The 26406-nt window shown below is 41.4% G+C and overlaps 1 protein-coding gene across 2 annotated transcripts in view; it reads right to left on the bottom strand.

Annotated features, from left to right (window-relative positions):
* RUSC2 (RUN and SH3 domain containing 2) overlaps positions 1 to 25814 on the bottom strand; it is a 68459-nt gene extending 42645 nt beyond the window's left edge. Inside the window, exons 1-2 of one of the 2 annotated variants that reach the window (XM_058523458.1) lie at positions 25617 to 25814; positions 22747 to 22807 (exon numbers count right to left, since the gene is read on the bottom strand). The gene's annotated coding sequence lies outside the window, so the exon portion shown is untranslated. The remainder of the gene's footprint in view (positions 1 to 22746; positions 22808 to 25616) is intronic. The other variant, XM_058523460.1, reaches the window with a different exon arrangement.
* Between the last annotated feature and the right edge of the window lie 592 nt (positions 25815 to 26406).

Here is a 26406-nt window from a genome sequence, read left to right as displayed (position 1 = left end):
CTATGGGTTAATAATAGCAACTGTGATGCCAATGGATTAAGACAGCACTGTAGGAGGTGTTTATTTTTATACTCTGGTGTCAGTATCAAGTTCTACTGGTTACTGCCCAAATCTAGGGCAGCTTCCTGTTATAGGAGTGGCCTCAAGCTTCTCCAGGATGCTAAGTTGGATTCTGGGGGAAGCGAACCTTGTTGAAAACAGTTCAGTATTGACAGGGATAGGGAAGGGGAAAAGGAACAAACAGAGCTGTCATATGTCCAGTTGTCTGGTCCAAAATCTCTGGGACCAGGAGGATCTCAATTGAGAGCTGTTTGTTCACAGCATTCTCCTGAGTCAGGTAGGCTCGGGACAAAAGACCTAATATGTTGTTTTGGAAGGACATACACACACACAAATTGGTTGCGTTGAAATGATCTGAATAAAATCAAGGAAAGACTGTCACTCAACTAACCAGAAGGTCAGCCTTGTCAGTCACAAGTCCCAGGTTAGTGGGAACATTGCAAGAGAAAGGAAAAAGCCCACCTGGGAGGGTTTTATAGGTTCTTTGAAATGAAGAATGGTTAGGCTGGTCCGTATTTGATTTGCATAGTTTTTAGCAGATATATCAAATCCCTTGAAAATTTATTTGGCCAGAGCTTCTTTCCTAGACATGACACAATCGAATAGAAACACCAAGAAACCAGCCCTCACCTGGCCAGGAGCCAGTGCCCAGAAAATCTTTCCTGAAAGCCTCTTTATCCCCCAAGGCCTAGAGACTGGGGTCCCAGGGACCTTACACTTTCACCACAGTATCTGGAACTCACTGGATATCCTACTCATCTCACCGAAAGGCAGCTCCTAACACAAATTTCATCTTGTCTCTTCAGGCAGACAGGGGTGTGAGGAGGCTGACAGCTGGAAAGCTGATGTAAATAGATGTAGACTGGCCTACCGAGGGGGCATGTGCACAGCAGACTGCTGTGCAATGACAAAAATGTACCACATACCAGGTAGGAATGCTGAAGTGCAGAGAAAGCAGCCACGTGCACAGTAACAGTGACTCCATCATCTTCCTGCCTGTGGCTGACTCAGAACCATTGTCAGTGACACAACGTATCAATATCTTGAGGAGCCAGGGTGCTGGCAGGAAGGTAGGCTCGTGAACCACTGATTCAATACGCTTTTTTCCTCTTATTCAAGGCTTATCCACCCGGTCATCAGAACAACACTGCAGCCTGAGAAACAACCAGATTTGATCACTAGAGATATGGGGTTTGATCTCAGCTCCATCTGGAAGCTACCCATGCCTAGCATGGTGGCAGGATGCCCAAGGATAGGAACACTGCTTTCATTCTTGGCTTTTTCTCTGACTTGCTGGGTCATCTGGGGGCAGCGTACCTGTCCTCTCAAAGCTCTAGGTTTACCACCTGGACAAGGAGCTAACTGTATCCACCTTCTGGTGGAAAAATATTTGAACAATTAAAATAATAAGGAGCAAGAAATGTAAATGCTGTAAATTCTTTGGACCAAAGTATTTCAGAAATATAATTGTCATTCATGCATACTGGTAGAGAGCCCTGGCCTTCTGGGTTTCTTCTTCTAGGTCACAGTGGCCATGTTGGGAAGTAGACCTGGTCTGTGCCTGGAGGTGCAGTTCCTTTCTTTCAGGCCTATAAACCTGTGGTTTGAGGAACAGTTGTAACAGTTAGGAATCTGCTTACCTAGACATAAGGTATTAATTTCCACTAATGCATAACAGAGAAAGCAGAAATATGCAAACAAAAAGAAACACCTCCACTCACCCCCTTGCTCCATTTACAAACCTAATTCTCCCCTACACTTGGGCCCAGGACATGGATCTGAGGCTTGTATCCCATTGATACAGCATTCAGTAGCAGTACTTACAAACTGGACTTAGCCTAAAGGCCTGATAAAGCAACAGTAATGAAAGGATGTATTCCACTGCTCAGTTAGAACAAAGGCAATACTGTACTTAAACCCAACAGAAGCCTTCGTTCTTTCTAGCCCAGCAATCCCTCAGTATGAGGTTAGTTTGCCAGGTCTCCAGAGCTCGTGGAGAGGGGAAATAGAAATCTATTCCTTGTTGATGCCGACACCTCTTTTTCTGCAAGTGCCTACTGTGGATTCAAAATAGATGTTCCAACTCCTGCAGCCTCTGGTGAGACCCACTCACCTTTCAGCAAACTCTCTCTGTAAAGGGCCAGATAGTAAATATGTAAAGGGCCAGATAGTAAATATTTAGGCTTTGTGGGCCACATATTCTTTTTTTTTTTTTTAACAACTCTTTAAAAATGTAAAAACCATTCTCAGTTAGTGGGCTGTATAAAATCACCCTGGCATGGGCAATAATTTGCTGACCTCTACTCTAGACCTTAAAGGCCTTTCCATTCAAAGTCTATATCTCAAAATTCTGACTCTGCCTGCCCAGAGATCCTCTTTCCTCTTCCCGCAGGGCTGATGCATATATTTCAGAGGCAGCTCCCCTCTAAGGAGCCACTGATGAATGTGAAGGAAGAATTCTGAAGTTAGAATTCCAAAGTTATTTGTATTGGAGCTGACAGACTGGCTAATTCCCCTCATATAAAGCGCTTCAAAAATATGTGTGGAATTTAGCTTATTGCATTATCATTCTGGAGTGCAGACTGAGGCATAAACAGTCTTTTTCTTTCTATTTCTGCTTAATAATACTATCCCCATGCCTCTACCAGACCCCCCCCCCCCCTTTTTTTTCCTGCTACCAGGTTCCAAACCCACAATTGAACTGGCTCAGGTCCCAAGTCCTTTTCTCCTCCCCATCCCTCCCACTTCTATATGTGGTATGGTTATGGATAGCAAGGAAACTATCAGCAGTCAGATGGGTGTGTGGACACAGTAAATACGGATGAAAGGCGTGAGGGTAGGGTGAGCTCATTTTGAGCAAAGACTTAGGGCTGACTACGAATCTAGGCTCTATCACAAATAGTTACAAGCTTCATAAACAGGGATCATACCACTATAGAAGCAACCTAAGAACAATGTGCAAAGGGTCAGGAATCACTGGAATTATATTTCCCCACACACCATGGACTAGAAGGAAACAAATGACTTACAGCTAAAGAGTAATACTTACAATAATAATAGTTACTATTTATTATCTACTATGCTACCCATTATGCTAGACGTTTGTCATAAATGCATTTCTAATCTTCACAATAACTCGGCAAAATAGATATTTTATCATCCCTATTTTTCAGTTGAGGAAAGTGAGGCTCTTGCAGAGGTAACTTTACCCAGGATCACAGAGGTAGAAAGTAGGGGAGTTGGACTTGAAACTCTTGTCTGACTCACTCCAAAGCCCTTGCTCTTTCCACTATAATATATTGCTAATAGACTTGGTGGAGGAGAACAACAAGCATGTGCCTTAATTTGGGTCCTGTTTAGACTTTGTTCTAAATAGCAACAATCTGTTGGTCTGCTCTTTTCTATAGTCTGAATATTAATGAATGACAAGCTGCTTAAAATCACAAGCATGACAATTTTGTGTGGTAGCGATTCAGGTCAAATCAACACAGCTACATTTACATTTACACTGGGGCCTCATCTGAGCTAACACTTGTTTATTCCTTACAGCAAGAACAAACAGGATTTTAATATGTTAAATCTTTGCCTAGTGGCCAAATAAGTCTCTTTTCAACAGTGGTATATGTATATCTTTGTGCAATCAATGTTATTTTGTAGACAATTTGGCTGAATTGAATTGTAGTTTCCCATCTTCCCAGGACCCAGATTGTTAGCTGTCAATCAAATATCCATTCTCTTTTTCTCTTTCAAATGAACAGAACCCTGATATTCAGCTGAGTGCAATACTGCCCAACTAACATTCTACATTTCTACCTCCCTGGGAAGTTAAGTGTGGCCATTTGACTAAGTTACGTTATAAGTGTTTGTGAGACTTCTGGATAATCTCTTTATGAAGAACAGAGTGCATCCTTCTTCCTCCCTTCCTCCATCCTGATGCTAGGAAGGTAGGTGTGATGGCTTGAGCTACAGCGGCCATCTTGGACCATAAAGATGGCCTAGGTAATGCAGAGCAAAATACTGGAAGGGGCCTGAGTTTCTAATGAGCGTGAAGCTTCCACACCAGCCCAGGACTGTCTACCTCTGAATTTTGTTGTTGTTTTTGAGAAAGAAATAAACTTTCATCTTATTTACGTCACAGTCTTGGGTTTCTGTTACTCATATCTATTTCCACTTTATACATCCAACCACATCCCAATAACCACCAACTCTTATTAATTGTAGCCACACTCTCCAACCCCAATGCTACTACCCAACACCAAGCTATACTTATCACTTGTCTGAACTCCTACATCGACCTCTAACCTAGCCTCCTTTCCCAGAGCCATCCTTTGAAAATGAAGTATATTTATATCACCTTTTTGTTTAAAAATGCTTCAAAGGCTTTCCATAAAATCTAAACTCCTTAAAGGTGTACTCTGCCCTTCATAATTTTACTTCTCCAGTCTCATCTTTTGCCACTACCTTCCCTGCAGTTATACCATCACCTCCATACTGCTGGAACAGGGCATCTCCATTTGTCTGGCTAACTCTCAATCATCCTGCAGGTTTTCAGCTGAAACATCACAAATTCAATGGCTCTTCCTAGACCACATTATGTGCTCTGGTTGTATGCACCCAAAGCATCTTGCACTTCCCTGTATTGTATTTTACAATTTTTTACTTAGCTTCTAACGCTAGAAAGCAAGCTCCATGGGGCAGGAACCCCGTCTATCATTATCGACTATTATATCCCCAGAACTGAGCACAGTGTCTGGCATACACAGTGAATTAATATTTTTGAATGAATGAGTGAAATTTTCAAGAGGGGAGCCAAGCAATATGTATCAAAATTTGAAATAAGTATACCTTTAATCTACTTTAGGAAATGTATTTAAAAGAAATCACAAGGGGCCGGCCCCCTGGCTTGGCGGTTAAGTGTGCGCGCTCCGCTACTGGTAGCCCGGTTCGGATCCTGGGCACGCACCTATGCACCGCTTCTCCAGCCATGCTGAGGCTGCGTCCCACATACAGCAACTAGAAGGATGTGCAGTTATGACATACAACTATCTACTGGGGCTTTGGGGGAAAAAATAAATAAATAAAATTATTAAAAGAAATAACAAGATAAAAGTACACAAAGATATATACATAACGATGTTTGTTGAAGTACCATTTATAAAAGCAAAAATTTTAAAAAATATTCTAAATGCTCCCTCATTAGCAAATTGATTAAATAAATTATGAGGTAATCCACACAATGAAATACTCTACAAAACATAAAAAAATATTGTATTAGAATAGTTGCTGAGATGAAACTGTGTCTATGACACAGACTTTTTTTTTAAATAAAGCAATTTATAGAGCACAATTCATGAATGATCCCATTTTAACTTTTTTAAAATACACACACATTTTCTTCTTTTTGTTTATCTGTATTTTCTGAGTTTTCTGGCAGTAAATGGGCTGATAGAATCTTTTGGGCCATCTGGGATCCTCACAGGCCTGAAAGCCTAGGTCTCATGGACCATATCATCACACAAGACATGAGGGACCACCCACTTACAGCCCAAAAGAGGACAAATACCTGTACTGGGGCAACAAATATTAATTAAGTGCCTAACACCTCATCTCAGGGAAGAAGCAAAAGCTACAGGCATGCCCTGGGCAAATTATAATTCAGTGAGAAAGCTACTTGTTATTTTGAAAGATTCAAGTTACATTTAAAGTTCTAAAATGCCTTATATTGGCTTGAGAAAATTATGGAAATAAAAATAATTAAGATGAGAATATTCTTGAAACTTGTGCCTGGCCCTTTCATGAATGATTTAGTAAAATAACTGGTCACAACCGAAGAGGGGAGATTTTCTTGTATTTTTGTTTATCTTGAGTTAGCTAGCACATAAATTCACAGGTGGACATAAACCTGATGATTACCTTTCTAAGACAGTTAAGAATACAAGAATTATATAAAGTATGAAGAACTACAGAGCAAGGAACTGTATTCTAACCATTTATATACCTTTTCTCTTTTCTCCTTGGTTGCACATTAAGGACAGAGACTGTCTTGTTCATCTCTGTAGTCATTTATCCTAGCCTAGAGCCTGGCATATGGCTTCAACTGTTCACTGAATTGAACTAAGGAGGAACTGAATCTTCACCAAACTCAACTGCAAAAATTTCTTCTTCCGGAGCAGAATTTGGTTCATTATAGCTGTGGACATATTTACACACACTAGTTCTGGTCTTCCTTGTTGGGGTGAGGGGTGCTGAGAGGATAAAAGGAGTGCAGTGGTTGGCTTCTGGAATGTGCAGGGTGAGCATGCCTAGGTACAACTTCTTTCCTGGAGTTCCCCTCACCCAGGCACTGTGCTCCCTTTACTGCTAGTGGAAGCCGCAGCATGAGAACCAGAACAGCATGTTCCAGCCAGAATGACTGACACCCCACCCCTCTTTCCCTCTTTCTCATCTCTCCCTGCTTAACCTCACCAGTCTTCAACTCTGTTCTGTTAGCTGCTTCCAGTGGGGCTGCTGAGCATCTAGTAAAGAATGCAGATGTGTCTTAAAAGGTCCAGCACTAGCTGAGGAGCAGTTTGTTTTTTCTAAAAAAGGGCAGTCTATAAAGTTACATAAGACTCAGCTCTCCTCACTGGGAGCTTTTCCAACTCCAGCTGGATAGACTCCTCAAGCTGTTTATAGAGTTTCAGGAAAAGGGTTTGGAATTTCTTGATTGGCCAATCTATATTGGAGCCATCTTTGGGCAGAGGTGGGGAGGTTCCAGCAGAGGAAGCAGTAACTCTGTGCTCCCGCTGCCCAGTCCCACCCCCTCACCAGCCCCCCTCCCGCCATTGTGGCCCTACTGAGTTCCCCTGGGGACAGGAAATAGCATGATCCACTTATAGTTAAAATCTCAGAACAAGGACAAGCCCCACTACCAAAACCAGAGCCCAAATGGCATCAAGCCTTTGAAGCCCCACCCAAAGGAGGCAGGACCTGGGGAATCTAATAGCCCAACCCAGAAGCATACCAACAGGGCTCTGGAAGGACTTCCTTCCCTGCTTTAGGCAGATGTATGGAGGAATTTGTTCGTGGCCCTGAGAACCTCTGATGCCAAAGTCTTGCCCAAGGATTAGATGAATCAATCAATAAACATTAACTGAGTACCTAAGAAGTGCCAGGCACTGTACTATGTGAGCAAAACAAACCTGGTGCCTACCTTAATGGAGCTTACAGTTCACCTGGAAGACTAAACAAATAATTAAGTAACTATGACCATACAACTATAAACCAGGTCTTTGGAATGTGCTGCATTCAAAGAAAAGACAGCTGGGCCGGCCCCGTGGCTTAGCGGTTAAGTGCGCACGCTCCGCTGCTGGCAGCCGGGGTTCGGATCCCGGGCGCGCACCGACGCACTGCTTCTCCGGCCATGCTGAGGCGGCATCCCACATACAGCAACTAGAAGGAAGTGCAGCTATGACATACAACTATCTACTGGGGCTTTGGGGGAAAAAATAAATAAAATTATTAAAAAAAAAACAAAAAACAAAGGAAAGACAGCTAATCTAGGGAGGCCAATTAGCATATTTATTAATCAGGGACCAGTTTATCCTGAATCTGCAACCAAAATTATCTGTATTTGAACTGAAAACTCTAGCCCTTGAAGGAGTCACTAGAATCTATCAATAACCTGCTACCAGTTGAGCTCCATTTTTATTCCCATTTATTTTGCTGGAGTTCAGTCCCTATTTACATCACATACTTTTATTTAAGGCATAGGAACTCACTTCAGCTAACAAATTACTGTCCATTGCAATGAAGAAATAGAACCCTGATTAGCTCCTTCCAGCTTCTGGCCATTCATTTTTGTTTCTTTCTGATCAACACAGAAAGCTAAGGAAAGGTTGGTACATAACTCTGCTCTTAAGGACTAATTCTGCAGCACTGGACAATTTATCGGATTTCCCTCAGCCTGAGTTTCTTCACCTGTAAAATGGGGATAATAATATACCTCTTACAGGGTGGTGGCAGGAGTTAGAGAGAAGATATAGAAAACATCTAGTACAGCAACTGATGTTTAGTGAGGGCTCAGTAAATGGCAACTATAATAAATGCGAGTCAGGAATCTCCTCTTTTCTCGAACCTAAATCTCTCCTACCACCTTTATGAGACTGCACTACTGTTCAATTTACCAATTTGCAACAGAGAATCTTGTCACTGTCATATCCAGTGCTTTTCTTTTCAACAGGCATAGCACCTCAAATTCTTTAACCTTCACGGCTCTGTTCTTTGATCCCTGTAAGTTGTAAAGTGGCTCTGTCCCAGGAAACATCCCAAGGGAACACACAGAAAGAAGGTTAGAGTGAATCTGCAAGTTACCTACGAATCAAGAATTTCCCACCCAGGGAACACAGTGAATTCAGGTACCTGACCACTTGAATTGCTCACTGTCAGCAGAACAGTGAAAGTGAGTCCTCCACATAAACTCACAGAGTTTATAGATTTTGACAATATTCTCCTTAAAAGGTCTAATTATTTCTAGACATGTACACCATGTGATCCTCGCCAACTCCCACAGCTTCTGCATTAGAAAAGTCTCTCTAGTCTATCCTATCTTCTTATTCCTACAATCAGTACTCTAATCCTAGGCTCTCCTTCTACACCTCTTTCAAGGGCTATTAATCTTTGGGCAAAGATTCCTACGGGCCAGGAATTGAGACTATTGCTAGGAATATAGTGGTGAAAAAAAGTAGATATTCCCCGCCCTCATGGAGCTTACAATCTAGTGGAGGAAGGTAGATAATCACACAAATAAAAATATAATTACAAAGTGTGATAAACACCATGAAAAAAAAGTAAAGGGTATTAAGAGGACCTGATTAAGAGTGATTAAGGACTTGATTAAGAGGTCAGGGAAGGTCTCTCTGGTAAAATGATGTTTAAGTTGAGCCTTGAAAGGTGAGTTAGAAAGAAGGTTAAACAGGTGAAGAGTGGGGAACCACATTTCAGGCAGAGGGAATGACATGTGTGAAAGGCTCTGAGGCAGGCAAGTAGTTGGGATCTTAGAAAACCAAAAGAAAGCCACTGTGGTTGAAAGAGTCCATCATATTTGACAACCAGGAGTTCACTGGTGATCATGACATAAACAGTTTCAAGGGAGTAGTTAGAAATGAAGTTAGACAGGAGAGGCTGCCAAAGTGAATGGAAAATTGAGTAGACAGCATGGGTGGCTGCTAAAGAGAGCAGAGAAATGTGACAATATCCAGAGGGTGATGTGGTGTCAGAGGATTTATTTATTTTTTTTTTTTATTTATTTTATTTTTTGCCCCCAAAGCCCCAGCAGATAGTTGTATGTCACAGCTGCACACCCCTCCGGCCGCTGCATGTGGGACCCGGCCTCAGGATGGACAGAGAAGTGGTGCCTCGATGCGCACCCGGGATCCGAACCCGGGCCGCCAGCATCGCAGCGCGCGCACTCAACCACCAAGCCACAGGGCCGGCCCAGGATTTATTTTTAAATTAATATTTTATCAAATTAATATATGCACACGGTTACAAAGTTAAACAGTACTATAAAGTTTATAATAAAAAATAGCAATCCCCAGCTCAACTCCTTTCCACCTGTGTTGTTCTCCAGAGACTATCTTTTAGCTGTCTCATCTGGCATTTATGTCCATGTTTATAAATAATATGCTTATTTAATTATTTTAATATAAATATAATATAAATATATAAATATAAATATTTTAAACATTCTCTTTTGACTTCTTAGCATGGAAGACAAGAACTTAGCATTTTTACACTCGCTTCACAATTTCTGATTAAATTAATATCCAGTGTTTACTATGACTTGGTAGTCTGTGGATCCTTATTATTACTATATAATTTATAACTTTTTTTTTTTTGGTGAGGAAGATTGGCCCTGAGCTAACATCTGTGCCAATCTTCCTCTATTTTGTATGTGGGTTGCCACCACAGCACGGCTTGATGAGTGGTATAGGTCTACACCCAGGATCCAAACCCAAGAACCCAGGCCACTGAAGTGGAGCGTGCTGAACTTAACCACTACGCCAATGGGCTGGTCCCTCTAACATAACTTTTAATACTTGACTCTCTTTTGGTTCGTTTAGTTTTCTATATATTTGTCCCTAATTCTTCCCAAATTCTCTAGCAGAACTGTAAAAATCCCTCTCAGTATAATTTTCTTTCTTTTTTTTTTTTGTGAAGAATATCGGCCCTGAGCTAACATCTGCCAATCCTCCTCTTTCTTTGCTGAGGAAGACTGGCCCTGGGCTAACATCCATGCCCATCTTCCTCTACTTTATATGGGATGCCGCCACAGCATGACTTGACAAGCGGTGTGTCGGTGAACGCCCAGGATCCGAACCGGCGAACCCCAGGCTGCCGCAGCAGAGCACGCGCACTTAACCACTTGCACCACCAGGCCGGCCCCTTGTATAATTTTCTAAATGGCCAAACATAGTTCTTTTTTTTTCCTGGAAGATATTCCTTCTGGAACTTTCTGTTCTCCTGATACATTCTGAACTGACTCCTCTCTGGGCTTACACCACCACTATCATGCTGGACTTCTCTTTATCATCTTCCTAGGAATTTCCTTTATCTCTCTTCTATGTTAGTTACCCTGTGTTCTAGATCCCATGGTTTCTTCTTTCTTGTTTACTCTCTCATTTTGCTGGAGCATATCCTGTAGTAGCTTCCTAAGAAAGGATACACAGTAGGAACATTTTTGAAATGAATGTCTGAAAGTATATTTTTTAAACTTGCACAGCTGATAATTTTGCTGTGCATAACATCCTAGGCTGGCAATCAATTCCTTTCAGAAATTTGAAACCATTGCTCCATTACTTACTAGTTAGATTCCATTACTGTCAAGTCTAATGCCACTCCAATTTCTGATATTTGTATATAACCTTTCTTTCAAGAAGGGTTTTGAGATTTCTCTATATCCCTAGTGTTTCAAACTTTCATGATGAGGTACCCTGGGGTAGGCTATTTCTATTTGTTGTGCTGGGCACTCAGTGGGTCCTTTCAATTTGGAGACTCATGTTCTACAATTCTGGAAAATGTATTTGTATTTTCTTTTTTTTTTTTTCTTATAACTTCCTCCCCGCTGATGCTGAAGGTTTAGAAAAGAGGGATTAAATGATGAAGCAACTTCCCCAAGAAGCAGTAGTGGCTCCAGAATTTCTATAAAGGTTGAATTTAGGAACAACAGATCAAAAGGGGTGGATGGGAGTGGGGTGACATCAAGGAATTGTCTTGAAGTTCCATTGTATAGCAATCACAGTATTTTTACTCAGAATATAGGTTTATTTGGGGTAGCTTAAAAAGTGTATCATTTAGGTACGATACTTTCCGCTGTACGGACATAAAAAGAAATCTCAAAACAGTTTAAACAATAGAGGGTATGCAACCCAGCGCACCACGGAGGGATTAGCCTTTGTTAGGAGGTGGGATACTTTCTCCTAGTGAGGAGAGGATGACTGTAGACACATTTGCAGATTGGTAGTAGGATGTAAGAGAGTTCATGTTTGATGGCTTCCTTTTTCTCTCTGAAGTATATGAGTCAAGGTCATCAACAAAGCATATGGAGGGTCTGAGGTTCAAGAGAGTAGTGAAGATACAAAATACTTGTTATAAAAAGTGGAGGAATAATCTTGTTAGAGAAATATAGGAAAATTGCTGGCCAACATAAGTTTGGTGACGATGAATTTAGAGGGATACTAAAACTGCTGGGCTGTAAAATTTTCTCCAGCTGTTTGAGTACAGACAAAGAGAAGGTAAGGGCTTATGTACATTCAGGGTTAGGTTCATTACTAGGTAAGTATATTTTTAAAAGAATGATTGTAATATCAATGAAGTTTTAATGAAGTTAAAGGACTACCAGTGAGAGTATTCAATAAGTGAATAGAATATGCTAAGCCATAAAACTTATAGCCTAAATGGCAACATGGATAAATGCTTATGAAATAATGTTACTTAAAGCAGAATACGAAATAATTTTAATGCTACAATTATATTTCTGCAAAATTTATATATTCATGTAAAAAGAAAGGATGCAGATGGGATTATAGGTGATTTAAATTTCTTTTATTTTGTTATTATTGTTATTTTATTTTTTAATTGTTTTTGTACATTTATCTTAATTTTTAAAACTCCTGCTTATGTTCTTGTTCAGCTCAGTTCATAGATCTTCTTTTTGCAAGGCCTTTATCTAGTCTACCAGGCATAACTGACCATTCTGTCTTCCTTCAAAGTTGTTTTATAGAGCTAAAAGCAAACTCCTCCTAGGGGCATGCCAGAATTTCTAAGAATGTTACTAAATTTATGAATCTCTGGTGAAAGCAAAAAAAAAAAAAAAACCATCAGGAATGTAGCAGATTTGCTATGTCAGGTCAGCTACCATAATTCTTTCATTTATTCTATAAATATTTATTGAGCTTATACCATATGTCAGGTATTGTGCTGGGCACCATGAATATATAGCAGAAAATAGAGCCTATCATAAGTTGGGGAACACAGGACAGGAAAACCTTTGGCCCAAGCCTGACATTCACAAAGGCCTTCAAATTTAGCCTTTTATCCTTATATTCAAATGAAGTTATAAACGTAGCCACTTAAAAAAAATAACTTTACTGACATAATTCACATACCATAAAGTTCACCTTTTTAAAGTGTAAATTCAGTGATTGTTAGTGTATTCACAGAGTTATGCAAGCATTACCACAATCTAATTTTGGAATACCTTCATCATCCCTAAAAGAAACTCTATACCCATTGATCTCGCATCCTACAATCTTGTTGAACTCATTTATTAGTTATAATAGTTTTTTTGTGGATATCATAGCATTTTCTATATATAAGATCATGTCATCTGCAAATAGTTCTACTTCTTCCTTTCCAATCTGGATACCTTTTATGTCTTTTTCTTGCCTAATTGCTTTGGCTAGAACTTCTCATACAATGTTGAATATAAGTGGTAAGAATGAACATTCTTCTCTTGTTCCTGATCTTAGAGAGAAAGCTTTCAGTTATCTTTCACCATTAAGTATAACGCTGGCTGTGGGTTTTTTTAATCAGGTTGAGGAAGTTCTCTTTTATTCCTAGTTTGTTGAGTGTTTTTTTTTTTTTTTTTGTGAGGAAGATCAGCCCTGAGCTACATCTGTTGCCAACCCCCCTCTTTTTCGCCAAGAAAGATTGGCCCTGGGCTAACATTTGAGCCCATCTTCCTCTACTTTATATGGGACGCCGCCACAGCATGGCTTGACAAGCTTGTGCGTGCCCGGGATCTGAACCTGTGAAGCCCGGGCCACCGTAGCGGAGCACACGGCACTTAACTGCTATGCCACCAGGCCGGCCCTGTTGAGTGTTTTTATGAGGGACTTGTCAAATGTTTTTTCTGCATCCACTGAGATGATCACACGGTTTTTGTCCTAAATACAGTCATTTTTGTACTAAAATAGATTAATTTATTAATGTAAATATTTAAAATTCACCCAAATTATTATAATCCTGCTTTCGATTTCAATCATTTTTAATATACGGAGAACTTAAAAAATGGATGAGGCCAAGCTCTCTCTAGATCTCTGAGAGATCCTGGATTCAAAGACTATTCTTGCCCTCATAGAGTTTACAGTTATGTAAATAATGTGTTATCTGTTATAATGGAGCCCCAGACAAGGCTAATGCAAGCACAGTGGAAATCATTCCCAAGTTTGCAGGGGGTGATCAGGAAAGGTTTCAGAAAGGAGGTCATATGAGTAGATTCTTAAATGAGAAGTAGAAATACGCATGCAGGTCAGGGGAAGGATTTTAGTCAGGGAGAATCATATGTATAAAGAGAATTCCTCATATTATTCAGCCATGAGAAAGAAGGAAATTCTGCCATCTGTGACAACATGGATGGACTCTGAGGGCATGCTAAGTGAAATAAATCAGAAGGAGAAAGACAAATACTGTATGATACTGCTTATATGTGGAATCTAAAAAAACCAAACTCAGGCAGGCCCCGTGGCTTAGCGGTTAAGTGTGCGCGCTCCACTACTGGCGGCCCAGGTTCGGATCCCGGACGCACACCAACGCACCACTTCTCCGGCTATGCTGAGGCTGCGTCCCACATACAGCAACTAGAAGGATGTGCAACTATGACATACAACTATCTACTGGGGCTTTGGGGGAAAGAAAAAAAAAGGAGGACGATTGGCAATAGATGTTAGCTCAGAGGCGGTATTCCTCAGCAAAAAAAGAGGATTAGCATGAATGTTAGCTCAGGGCTGATCTTCCTCACAAAAAAAATTTTAAAAAAATAAAAAAATAAAATAAAAAACCAAACTCATAGAAACAGAGTAGAATGGTGATTGCCAGAGGCTGGGGGCGGGGCGGGAAACGGGGAGATGTTGGTCAAAGGGTACAAATTTCTACTTGTAGGATGAATAAGTTCTGGGGATCTAATGTACAGCATGGTGATTATAGTTAAGGACACTGTATTATATACTTGAAAGTTGCTAAGAGAGTAGATCTTAAATATTCTCACTACAAAAAAGAAACAGTAATTATGTGAAGCGATAGAGGTTTAACTCGCCCTACTGTGATAATCATTTTCCAATATATAAGTGCATCAAATCAACACACTGTACACCTTAAACTTACACAATACTATATGTCAATTATATCTCAATAAAGTTGGCGGGGGGAGAGAGTTCCTCAGAGAGATCTGTGCCAAACAGCCCTAGACTCTGGACATAGATTCCTAGAGTATTTACTGAAATGAGGAATACTGAAATCTCCAAAGAAAACTAAAGATTTGACCACACAGAAATTGGAAAATTCTATATGTCAAAAATCATAGGGGCCGGCCCCGTGGCTTAGCGTTAAGTGCGCATGCTCTGCTGCTGGCGGCCTGGGTTCGGATCCTGGGCGCGCACTGATGCACCGCTTGTCCAGCTATACTGAGGCAGCGTCCCACATACAGCAACTAGAGGGATGTGCAACTATGACATACACCTATCTACTGGGGCTTTGGGGAGAAAAGGGGAAAAAAAAAGGAAGAGGATTGGCAATAGATGTTAGCTCAGAGCCAGTCTTCCTCAGCAAAAAGAGGAGGACTGGCAGGGATGTTAGCTCACAGCTGAACTTCCTCAGACACACACACACACACACAAAATATAAACAAAATTAGAAGGCAAACAAATATTTGACACAAATATAACAAAAGGCCAATATCCTTAATATGTAAAAAATTTATGTGAATCGATTACTAAAAACTAAGGTCTTTTTAAAAAATGATTACTAAAAACTAAGGTCTTTTAAAGAACAGAAAACATGATATCTATCCTCTTAACATTTTTTTAAATATTTTTATTTATTATTGTTATTATTATTTTTTGGTGAGGAAGATTAGCCCTAAGCTAACATCTGTTGCCAATCCTCCTCTTTTTGCTGAGGAAGATTGGCCCTGGGCTAACATCCGTGCCCATCTTTCTCTACTTTATATGTGGGACGCCTGCCACAGCATGGCTTGATAAGTGGTGCGTAGGTCCATGCCTGGGATCTGAACCTGCGAATCCCAGGCTGCCAAAGCGGAGTGCACGAACTTAACCACTATGTCACCAGGCTGGCCCCAATCCTCTTAACACATTTTAAAGTGTACAGTACAATATTGTTGACTATAAGCGTCATGTACAGTAGATCTCCAGAACTTATTCATCTTGCCTAACTCAAACTTTACACCTGTTGAACAGCTCCCCATTGCCGCCTTCCCTCAGTTCCTGGCAACTGCCATATTACTTCCTGCTTCTATGATTTTCACTATTTTAGATACCTCATATAAGTGGAATCATGCAGTATTTGTCCTTCTGTGACTTTCTTATTTCACTTAAAACTAAGACCTTAATAGAAAAATGGGTAGGATATGAGCAAATATTTCATAGAAGAGAGAATGGAATATAGCTAATAAACATACAACAAGATTTAAAATTCTATTAAAATACTGTCTTTTGTTTATCAGTTATCAGATAAAATAATAATAGTTAATTCTGGTGGAGGCAAGTAAAATAAGCATTTTCACACTTTGCCGATATGCGTAAGAATAGTTTGGTATGACTTTAATATTGAGCTTGAAAAAAAAAACATATATCAAGTCTTAAAAATGTTCAAATCCTGGGCCAGCCCCAGTGGCCTAGTGATTAAGTTTGGCACACTCTGCTTTGGTGGCCCACCTTCCATTCCTGGGCATGGACCTACATCACTCGTCTGTCAGTGACCATGCTCTGGTGGTGGCGGCTCACATACAAAAAGAGGAAGACTGGCAACAGATGTTAGCTCAGGGTGAATCTTCCTCAGCCAAAAAAAAAAAGTTCAAATCCTATAACTCCATCTATAGAATTCTATCCTAAGGAAATTATCAGAGGCGAAGACAAAGATTTTTACATAAAGTTGTTAAACTGAATATTTTTCAGAAAAGTGTAAAGCTATTAAAAAAACCCAAATGTCCAACATTTGGGTTAAGTAAATTTTGGCACATTCAAACAATGGATTTGTTATTCAGCTATTAAAAATGTGGCTTCCGGGGGCCAGCCCAGTGGCATGGTGGTTAAGTTCGCGCACTCCGCTTTGGTGGCCCGGGGTTCGCGGGTTCAGATCCCAGGTGTGGACTGACGCACGGCTTGTCAAACCATGCTGTGGTAGTGTCCCACATAAAATAGAGGAAGATGCGCATAGATGAGAGCCCAGGCCCAAATCTTCCTCAGCAAAAACGGGAAGATTGGCATCAGATGTTAGCTCAGGGTTAATCTTCCTCACACATAAACAATAAATAAAAATAAAAAGTAAAAATTAGGCTTCCAAGAACTGTTCAATGATATGTTTTCATTTTATACTTGTCTTTATCTTCTAGATTCTCAAAAGTGAGCATATATTTCATCTATTATTAGAGAAAAAGATAAAATATTTTCTCAGAAAATATTTTTAAAGAAAAATAGACAAGATATTTTAAGTTTGAAAAGGAAAATGTCTTGGTATCCCTCATTTCATCTTTTCCCATAAAGACAGCTTAGTTTAAATATTTTCTAAGTTAAAGTCTGGGCAGCTAATAGCATTTCCTTAGAACTATTCTCCATAATCTCTTAATCTTGAATGAGTGGGAAATTTATAATCCTAATCTCTAAAGGAAGAAAACCCACTGTGGAAATGATACGGCACAAATCACACTCTCAGTGGCACTATTTGGCCTTCAATTCTTGGGTCTTGTGCACTGGGGCTTTTTCTTTTCTTCTTCTTTTTTTTTTTTAAAAAAAAGCCTTTACAAATATGAGAACCACTGATTAAGAGGCTGAGATTAGAGTTTGGGTCTAAGAGTAGTTCTATTCGAAGTGTGGTCTATAGACCAGGAGAATCAGCCTCACCTGGGAATTTATTAGACTGGTAAATACTTGGGCCCAATGCCAGACTTACTGAATCAGAATTTCAGGTGTGATCCAGGTGGTTTTTATGCATCCTCTAATTTGAGAAGCACATGTCTAGAGGAAATTAAGCAAAGAGGCCAATGGTAATCAAAGGGAAGGAGGTGCAGAGCCTCCCAACGTTCAATGTGTATTTTTTAAAAAGTATATACATTATTATAAAATATTCTAAAAACAAAGATTTTTTTTTCATATTATAAACTAGGAAGTATGGCTAGAAAAAATTTTCTTGGCTCTACGCTAAAAAAGGTCGACAAACTAGCATAAGTCTTAGATTAAAGGGCAACAAGGATCTATAATTCATTCCATGCAGCTCATTAAATTGAGGCTAAGGGTTTCACGTAGGAATTTGGGAACTGTATGTATGCTGTAAATATTTCGGTTATATTTCTCTTGAACCATGATTGGCTACTGAAGATGGTGGGATCTCAAACCCAACCATTTCTTTCAACCTCTTTCTAATTTGGAGTCATGACTCAGTGTAGGAGAAACATCTAAATCAGTAGCTTTCAAACTGTGCTTTACAGAGCACACTCAGGGGACTATGAAAGGGACGTGAAGGGCACGGAGAGGAAAGGAGGATCAGAGAGATTAACAGGTTAGATGCTACTTGCCCCAACTCCTTGCCTTCAACCAAAGCAGTCCAGCTTTTATCTTTTTGTGTCCACTTTCCTGTGGAATATACTTGAACAAAGAGCTCCCCTCCAAAAAAAATTTGAAATTCTCTATTCTCTACTACAGATTTTCACAATCCAATAAAAAGCCATAGCTATCTTTTTTTTTTTTTAATCAAGAGATCAATCTCCTTGTTAACTATCTATCACCACCACCTGGTTGTCAGAAAGGACTCACAAATGCATAACAGGGCAAGTGGTCCTGCTTCCAGGTCTCCCTTCTCCAGCCAATATCATCAGGGATGAATCAACTAATAATGTTGCAGGTTGCTGTGCTGGATATTAGGCAAAGCACATTACATAAATCAGCCTATAAACTGAAACAGACACTATCCTATCTAAGAATTTAACGCTAGCTCTAAGTAAAGTAAAGAGAATAATATTTTAAAGAAGTAGAATAGCTCTTGTACAACCAAGTAAGAGAAGTCCTTCAAAGTAGTCACCTCGGGAAACTTAATTCATTCCAACAGCGCTCCTACTCAAAACATTTCCAGAACCCCTCTTTTGGAACTGCAAAAAACCCACCTAGCCAACTCACAAAACTGAGAGACATAATCAATCATTCTTTTAAACCACTAAGTTTTGGGGTGGTTTGTTATACAGTAACATATAAGTGAGAGAGAAATATTTAAATCACTATGCTTTGGGGTATATTTAAAAGGAAATGATTAGCCTTACGGAAAAATTCTAGCTACCCAGAACCCTCAGAGAATAGATTGGTCTGGATAACAAAGTTTGGCTGTATCCTTAAATAAACAGAATACAACTTCCTTCAAATAACAAGAAAAGAACATTTTGGCAGAGAAATAACTCCAAGATGAATGGGATGAGCAGTAGGTCCCCAACCTCTCGAGTTTTTGCTTTTTTCCTTGGGGTCATCTGAACCCTTTAGGAACACTCTGCTCTCCTTTCTCTTTTACTTGAACACGGACAAAAATAACTTTCCATTTTCCTCTAAGTACAGTAAATATAAGGCTATATTTTCTTTCTTAAAAGAACTGTAGAAGGAAGTACAAAAGTATAAAAACAGATAAACAAGTTAAATATAGCTTCTAGGATCCTAAGATAAACTTAAGTATAGACTTTGGATCCTAAGATAACTAAATCTAGTCAGAAATTGGCTGGCTCTGTTTTTCCCTCCACTCAGTTATCAATTCATTGTCCTTGACTGCAGGACCTCACACAAGAAGCCAAAAACACAGCACACATTTCAGAGCTCACTGTCTCATTTTCCTGGAGAAGATAAAAGACTATCTTATTAAACCAAGAATTCAAGAGACAGAAGCTTTCTTCTTTAAGTATCAAAATTAATTTCCAAAAAACTTTAGGTATTTTGGCAAAACTCTTTTAAAATGTATACTTTTATTTGTACGCTTTTGTTTTATATACAATATATAGGCTATAAATTAACTTTTTCTTGATGATTCACTGCTAACACTAATTAATATACTGGGCTAAAATACAGTTTTGTTCTCAGTGTCTATTAAGGGCTTGCATACCAAATCATCAAAACCACAAGACTATGTGTTAAGAGCAAATGTGGTTCACTTTTGTCATTTCTATTCAACATAGTACTGGAAGTCCTAGCCAGTGCAATTAGGCAAGAAAAAGAAATAAAAGGCATCTGCATCTCTTTTTGCAGATAACATGAGTCTATATGCAAAAACCCCTAAAGATTCCTCCCCAAACTGTCAGAACTAAGAAGTGAATCTGGTAAAGTTGCAGGACACAAAATAAATACATAAAAATCAGTTCTGTTTCTATACACTAACAATGAACACTGAAAAGGAAATTAAGAAAACAATTTCATTTACAATAACATCAAAAAGAATGAAATACTTAGGAATAAACTTAACCAAGGAGGTAAAAGACTCGTACACTTTAAAGTACAAAACATTGCTGGGAGAAATTAAAGAAGACAAAAACAAGGGCCAGCCTGGTGGCATAGTGGTTAAGTTCACACGCTCCACTTCAGTGGCCTGGTGTTCGCAGGTTCAGATCCCAGGCGCAGACCTACACGCCGCTCATCAAGCCATGCTGTGGCGGCATCTCACATACAAAATAGAGGAAGATTGGCACAAATGTTAGCTCAGGGCCAATCTTCCTCACCAAAAAAAAAAAAAAAGAAGACACAAATAAATGGAAAGATATCCTGTGTTCATGGATTGTAAGACTTAATATTGTTAAGATGTCAGTATCTGTAATATGCAACAACATGGATGGACATTATGTTAAGTGAAATAAGCTAATCACAGAAAGACAAATACTGCCTGATTCCACTTATATGAGGTATCTGAAGTAGTCAAATTCATGAATCAAAGAGTGTAATGGTGGTTGCCAGCGGTTGGGGGAGAGAGAAATGAGGAGATGTTTAATGGATTTCAAGTCAGTTAAGCAAGATGAATAAGCTCTAAAGATCTGCTGTACAACAGTGTACCTACAGTCAACAACATACTGTACACTTAAAATTTGTTAAGGGGGTAGATCTCATGTTAAGTGTTCTTTCCACAATAATACAAAGATGTTAATACTACCCAAAGTGATCTACAGATTCAGTGCAATCCCTTTCAAAATCCTAATGACATTTTTGCAGGAATAGAAAAATCTATCCTAAAATTCACATGGAATCTCAAAGAATCCTGAGTAGCCAAAAAAATCTTGAAAAGGCAGAACAAAGTTGGAGGACCCACACTTCCTGATTTCTAAACTTATTACAAAGCTACAGTAATCAAAAGAATGTGGCACTGGTATAAAGACAGACATATAGACCAATGGAATAGAATAGAGAACCCAGAAATAAACCCCGGCATATCTGGTCAAATGACTTTTGATAAGAATGCCAAAACTATTCAATGGGGAAAGGACAGTCTTTTCAACAAACGGTGTTGGGAAAACTGGATGTCCACATGCAAAAGAATGAAGTTGCGCCCTTATTTTACACATCATACAAAAACTAACTCAAAATGGATCAAAGACCTAACCACAGCGGATAAAACTACAAAAAAAACTTAGAAGAAAACATAGAGGAAAAGCTTCATGATACTCAACCTGGCAATGATTTCTTGGATATGACACCAAAAGCACAGGCAATAAAAGAAAAAATAGATAAGTTGGACCTCATCAAAATTAAAAACTTTTGTGCATCAAAAAGACAATATCAACAGAGTGAAAAGGCAAGTCATGGAATGCGAGAATATATTTTCAAATCATATATCTGATAAGGGACTTCTATCCAGAATATATAAAGAACTCTTACAACTCAACAATAAAAAGACATAACCAAATTAAAAAATGGGCAAAGGATTTCAACAGACATTTCTCCAAAGAAGATATAAAAATGACCAATGAAACATACTCAACATCAATAGTCACTAGAGAAATGCAAATCAAAACCAAAATGAGATACCATTTCACACCCATTAGGATGACTATTATTAATAAAAAACACAAAATAAATGTTGACAATGAAGTGGAAAAACTGGAATATTTTACATTGCTGGTGGGAATGTAAAATGGTACAGCCACTGTGGAAGATGGTATGGCAGTTCCTCAAAAAATTAAACACAGGGCCAGCCCCGGCAGCCTAGTGGTTAAGTTCGGCGTGCTCCGCTTTGGTGGCCGGGATTCGGTTCCTAGGTGCAGACCTACACTGTTCTGTCAGCGGCCATGCTGTGCTGGTGGCCCATATACTCAAAAATAGAGGAAGCTTGGCTCGGATGTTAGCTCAGGGCGAATCTTCCTCAGCATGCATGCATGTATAAATAAATACATAAATAAATAAAAATTAAACATAGAATTACCATATGATCCAGCAAATCCATTTCCGGGTATATACCCAAAAGAATTGAAAGCAAGAACTCAGATATTTGTATACCCATGTTCATAGCAGCATTATTCACAACAGCCAAAAGGTGGAAGCAACCCAATGTTCATCAGTGAACAAACAGATAAACAGAATGTAGCATATACATACACTTGGCCCTCCGTAGCCACGGGTTCTACATCCACAGATTCAATTAACTGCAGATTGTGTACTACGTTTACCATCCAAGGTTGGTTGAATCCTGCAGATGTTAAACTCACGGCTATGGAGGGCCGACTAAGAGACTTGAGCATCTGTGTTTTTCTGTATCTGTAGGGGATCCTGGAATCAATCCCCAGTGGATATCAAGGGACAATGAATATTATTCAGCATTAAAAAAGAAGGAAATTTGGATGGGGCTGGCCCAGTGGCTTAGCAGTTAAGTGTGTGCGCTCCGCTGCGGCAGCTCGGGGTTCGGATCCTGGGCATGCATCAACACACCACTTGTCAAGCCATGCTGTGGCGGTGTCCCATATAAAGTGGAGGAAGATGGGCACGGATGTTAGTCCAGGGCCAGTCTTCCTCAGCAAAAAGAGGAGGATTGGCAGATGTTAGCTCAGGGCTGATCTTCCTCACAAAAAAAAAAAAAAAAGAAGGAAATTTTGATACAAGCTACCACATGCATGAACCCTGAAGACATTATGTTAAGTGAAATAAACCAGTCACCAAGAGATAAATATTGTATGATTCGACTTACATGAAATATCTAGAGTAGTCCAATTCATAGATAAAGAAAGTAGAATGGTAGTTGCCAGGGGCTGTGGGAAGAGGGAATGAGAGTTATTGTTTAATGGGTATGGAGTTTCAGTTTGAGAAGATGAAAAAGTTCTGGAGATGAATGGTGGTGATGGTTGGACAACTTATCAATGTACTTAATGCCACTGAACTGCATACTTGAGAATGGTTAAAATGATAAATTTTATGTTATGTATATTTTACCACAATTTAAAAAAAAAAGAGTAAATGTGGTATGAGAGGTTCTGAGTTATACTTTCTTGTTAGACTCTGCCCCCCACTCCCCCATACCCCCACCCCCACCTCACTGAGAAATGTTGATATCTGAGCAATCAAAATAATACACTCATTTTGCATGACAGACTCATTTGACAGGAACTACAGTATCAAATGCCAATGGTTGAGTGGGTATTTTCTGGGTAACCTCAACACTGATCAATCAGACTATCTCTACAGAGCCTGCCCTTACCCTAACATTTAGTGAGTGAGCCATCTCAGTCAAGTGACTTTTAATAGGGTGCTCCGTCATTGTGCCTGAGTAACAGAAGAAAAGGGTGAGTTATTGTCCTAAATTTGCAGAGAGAAAAATAGAACACATAAGCCTCCCCATGAACTAGGGTTGCCAGATTTAGCATATAAAAATACAGGACACCCTGTTGTTTATCTGAAATTCAAATTTAACTTGGTGTCTTGTATTTTATCTGACAACACTATGAAGTATTAGAAGCGACGAGAAAATAAATAATCTAGAGTGTTCTGCAGTTACTGAGGTCTTAACAGGGAGCCTGCACAGGGAAAAGTAGAAAAGCCCATTAAAAATGTATTGGTTACCAAAAAAAAAAAGTACTGGTCTCCAGATACCATGCCCATGCTTAATCCAGCTCAGGAGCCCCTCCCTGCTTTGGGTTTCTATGATCCAAGACTTACTTTATAAAGATAGGTCAGAGAGTAGGAGAAAGAGAAAGTAAAGAAGGATAAATCAAAGCTAGAAATGGGTGAGAACACACCCAGCCTCCAGGTGGGCAGGCCTGGCCTCAAAAAGGGACATTAAACACTTAAAAATCAGAGGAAATCAGATTTTGAGACCTGGCTCAAACCAGAAGAGAAGCAATGGTGGTAAGTGCCCTATGGCCAAACAGTAACAATACCAGGGATAGTGGTGAGATCTCCCTTTCCCTAAGCCATACCACTGCTTTCCAAGGAGCCTCCTGAGAAACTCTAATCACTATTTTTACCTACTAATACTCTGAGCCCCAGTTACAATAATGCCACTACTCGTCAGGCAACTACTTTTAGTTTATAAACTCCTACAGCTTTCCAGCTAGTGTTTCATCACTCAGCACTATCATCTACTTCCCCACAGAACATGGGCCAAAACTGAGGTCTCGGAACCCTGTCTTACCTTCAGGAAACTGAATCTGTTCAGGACATCCTCATAGGAATCAACAAAAATATGTTTCAGGTTCTCTGTTTCTTTGAGAATTCCATCTTTAAAAGGCCTGTGTTCTTGTTTATTGTGACACTGCTTACGTAGTGGTAACCCCGGCCTGACTCTGGTCTATTGAGACATAAACAGCCCATATGGCCTGATCATACTACAGCAGTATTCACGCATCTTTGATATCTCTCATACCACGCCTGCTGGGATGTCTACCACTCCAATCTCTGAGGTGCGGGGGTGGGTATCCGGGAGCTAAAGGGTAAAATAACTGAGGTCCTTCGTTTCTCCAGCCTTTCCTAAAGCACCAGCTGACCAGCTACACTGAGTCAGCTTTAAAGCCTGTAGCTGGCCTCCAGAATTATTCCCCAGAGGGAGCAGTTAGTCTCTAGGGCAAGAGGAGCAGGTCACCTGGGCAAAGCTCTTTCAAGATTATCTGAACAGCCTCTGAGGCACTAACCAATCAAAATGTCTGCAGCCCCAGCCTTGACTTTTTCTTTGTAAACAGAACATAAGGGGAAAACAGCTGATACACAGAAGCTCCTATGTAAATAAAATTAGATGCATGAATTAAAAGACTGAATATATTCAGCTTCATGCTCCCAGTATGAGCACCACAAATAATCCCCCAGATGCTCTTCCTTTTTGTGCCCTTCATGTAACTGGTGACACCTTTCCCACTAAAGCACTCTGCCTCACGGCCTCTGCATTGGGCTCATTTCATTCATTCATCCACCCATCAAATATTCACTGAGTGCTACCCGGTGCCAGGCACCGTGCAGGGCGCTGAGGAGACAAATGAAAAGTATTTGGGCCTTGCCTCCCGGCAGTCCCCCGGTGTCCTCTGGGCCACCTGGCGATCGCAAGCCAGCCCTGGGCATCGGGGATCACGGAGCCCTTCGCAGCAGGTAAGCGCCGTGGCAGGGGCCCGCACACGGCCAGGCCAAGGCTTTCCCACGGCAAAACCGGCGGCGAGAGACCCGATCCGCTCGGCAGGTACAGCTGGGACCCGGGGCCCAGGGGCGGAGGGCGCAGGGGCAGGCCGGGTGCCGGCGGCCGCACTCCCGGGGCCGTCCCGGGAGACGGGGTACAACGACGACTCCTGGGCGCGGGTCAGCTCAGGGGCGTCTCCAGGGGCCAGTCTGAGGAGACGGTTGGGGCGGATCTGGGGCGACGCCCCAAGGAATGGTTGGCTCTGGTCGTTTGAGGGCTCCGTGGACCGGGCTGCGGCGGCCCAGAGGTCGGAGCCCACCGGCGGGTGGGGCCGAGGGGTCGGCGGGGGCGCCAAGGGCTGGGGAGGTGGGCGGCGCGACGGTCTTCTCCTAAGGGGTCACTGGGAACAGGTGGGCAACGGGTCTCCCGGAGCCCGCCAGCCGCCGGGGAGGCGTCCCTACCTCGCTCCTCGCCTCAGCGTGGTCCTCCGGCGCGGGCGGCGGCGTGTCGCGCGCTCCAGGGGTCGTGGCGCAGGCGGGACGGGTCGGTAACACCCGGCCCCCTGTAGCTGCGGCACGGACGGTCCGATCCGGCTCCCTCCGGCCGCGCCTCAGGACGGCGCGTGGGTGCGGCCGGCGGGGCCCCCGGGCGCTCGCCCACCACCCGGCTCCTGCTGCCCTCAGCGCCCCGCGTCACGCGCACAGCTTTCCCGCGAGGGCGCGGCGAGGCCTGCGCCGTGGCCCCGCCCCCTGCGGCCGGCGCCCGCCCTCGGGGCGGTGCGGGCGGAGAGCGCTCGGAGGGCAGGAGCCCGGAGAGCGCCGGGGCGCAGGCCTGCTCTTCGAAGGCAGGGGCGCTTGCGCACGCGCCCTCGCCTACGGCGGCGACCGACCTTGACACCGCGGTAGGACTTCTTGCGGAAAATAGAAAAACGAGACAACAAAACTAAGGCCTGCCCTCAGCAGAGACCCGTTGAATCAGAATCCTCACTGGGGTGGGCTGGAGTGAGGGTCGAGTGGCGCCCAGGCTTCGATATTTTAAAAAACACCTCGTGCGTGGCCAGGGTTAAGAAGCGCTGGTAAAACCTAGAACTGACAGACTCCCTCCTTTCACCAGAACTTGTCAGGCTCTTCTGTGTCCTATGCTGGACTAGGGTCGACCTTGGGCTTCCCTTTCTGTCCTTGTGGACTCCAGTTTGAGCAAGAATCCTGCTAAGTAAGTTTAATGAAAATCCCCCACCTTTGGTATCTGACC

This window comes from Diceros bicornis, chromosome 28 (genome assembly GCF_020826845.1).
Source record: "Diceros bicornis minor isolate mBicDic1 chromosome 28, mDicBic1.mat.cur, whole genome shotgun sequence".
Classification (NCBI taxonomy): domain Eukaryota; kingdom Metazoa; phylum Chordata; class Mammalia; order Perissodactyla; family Rhinocerotidae; genus Diceros; species Diceros bicornis.
This window is presented reverse-complemented; position numbering and strand designations above follow the sequence as displayed.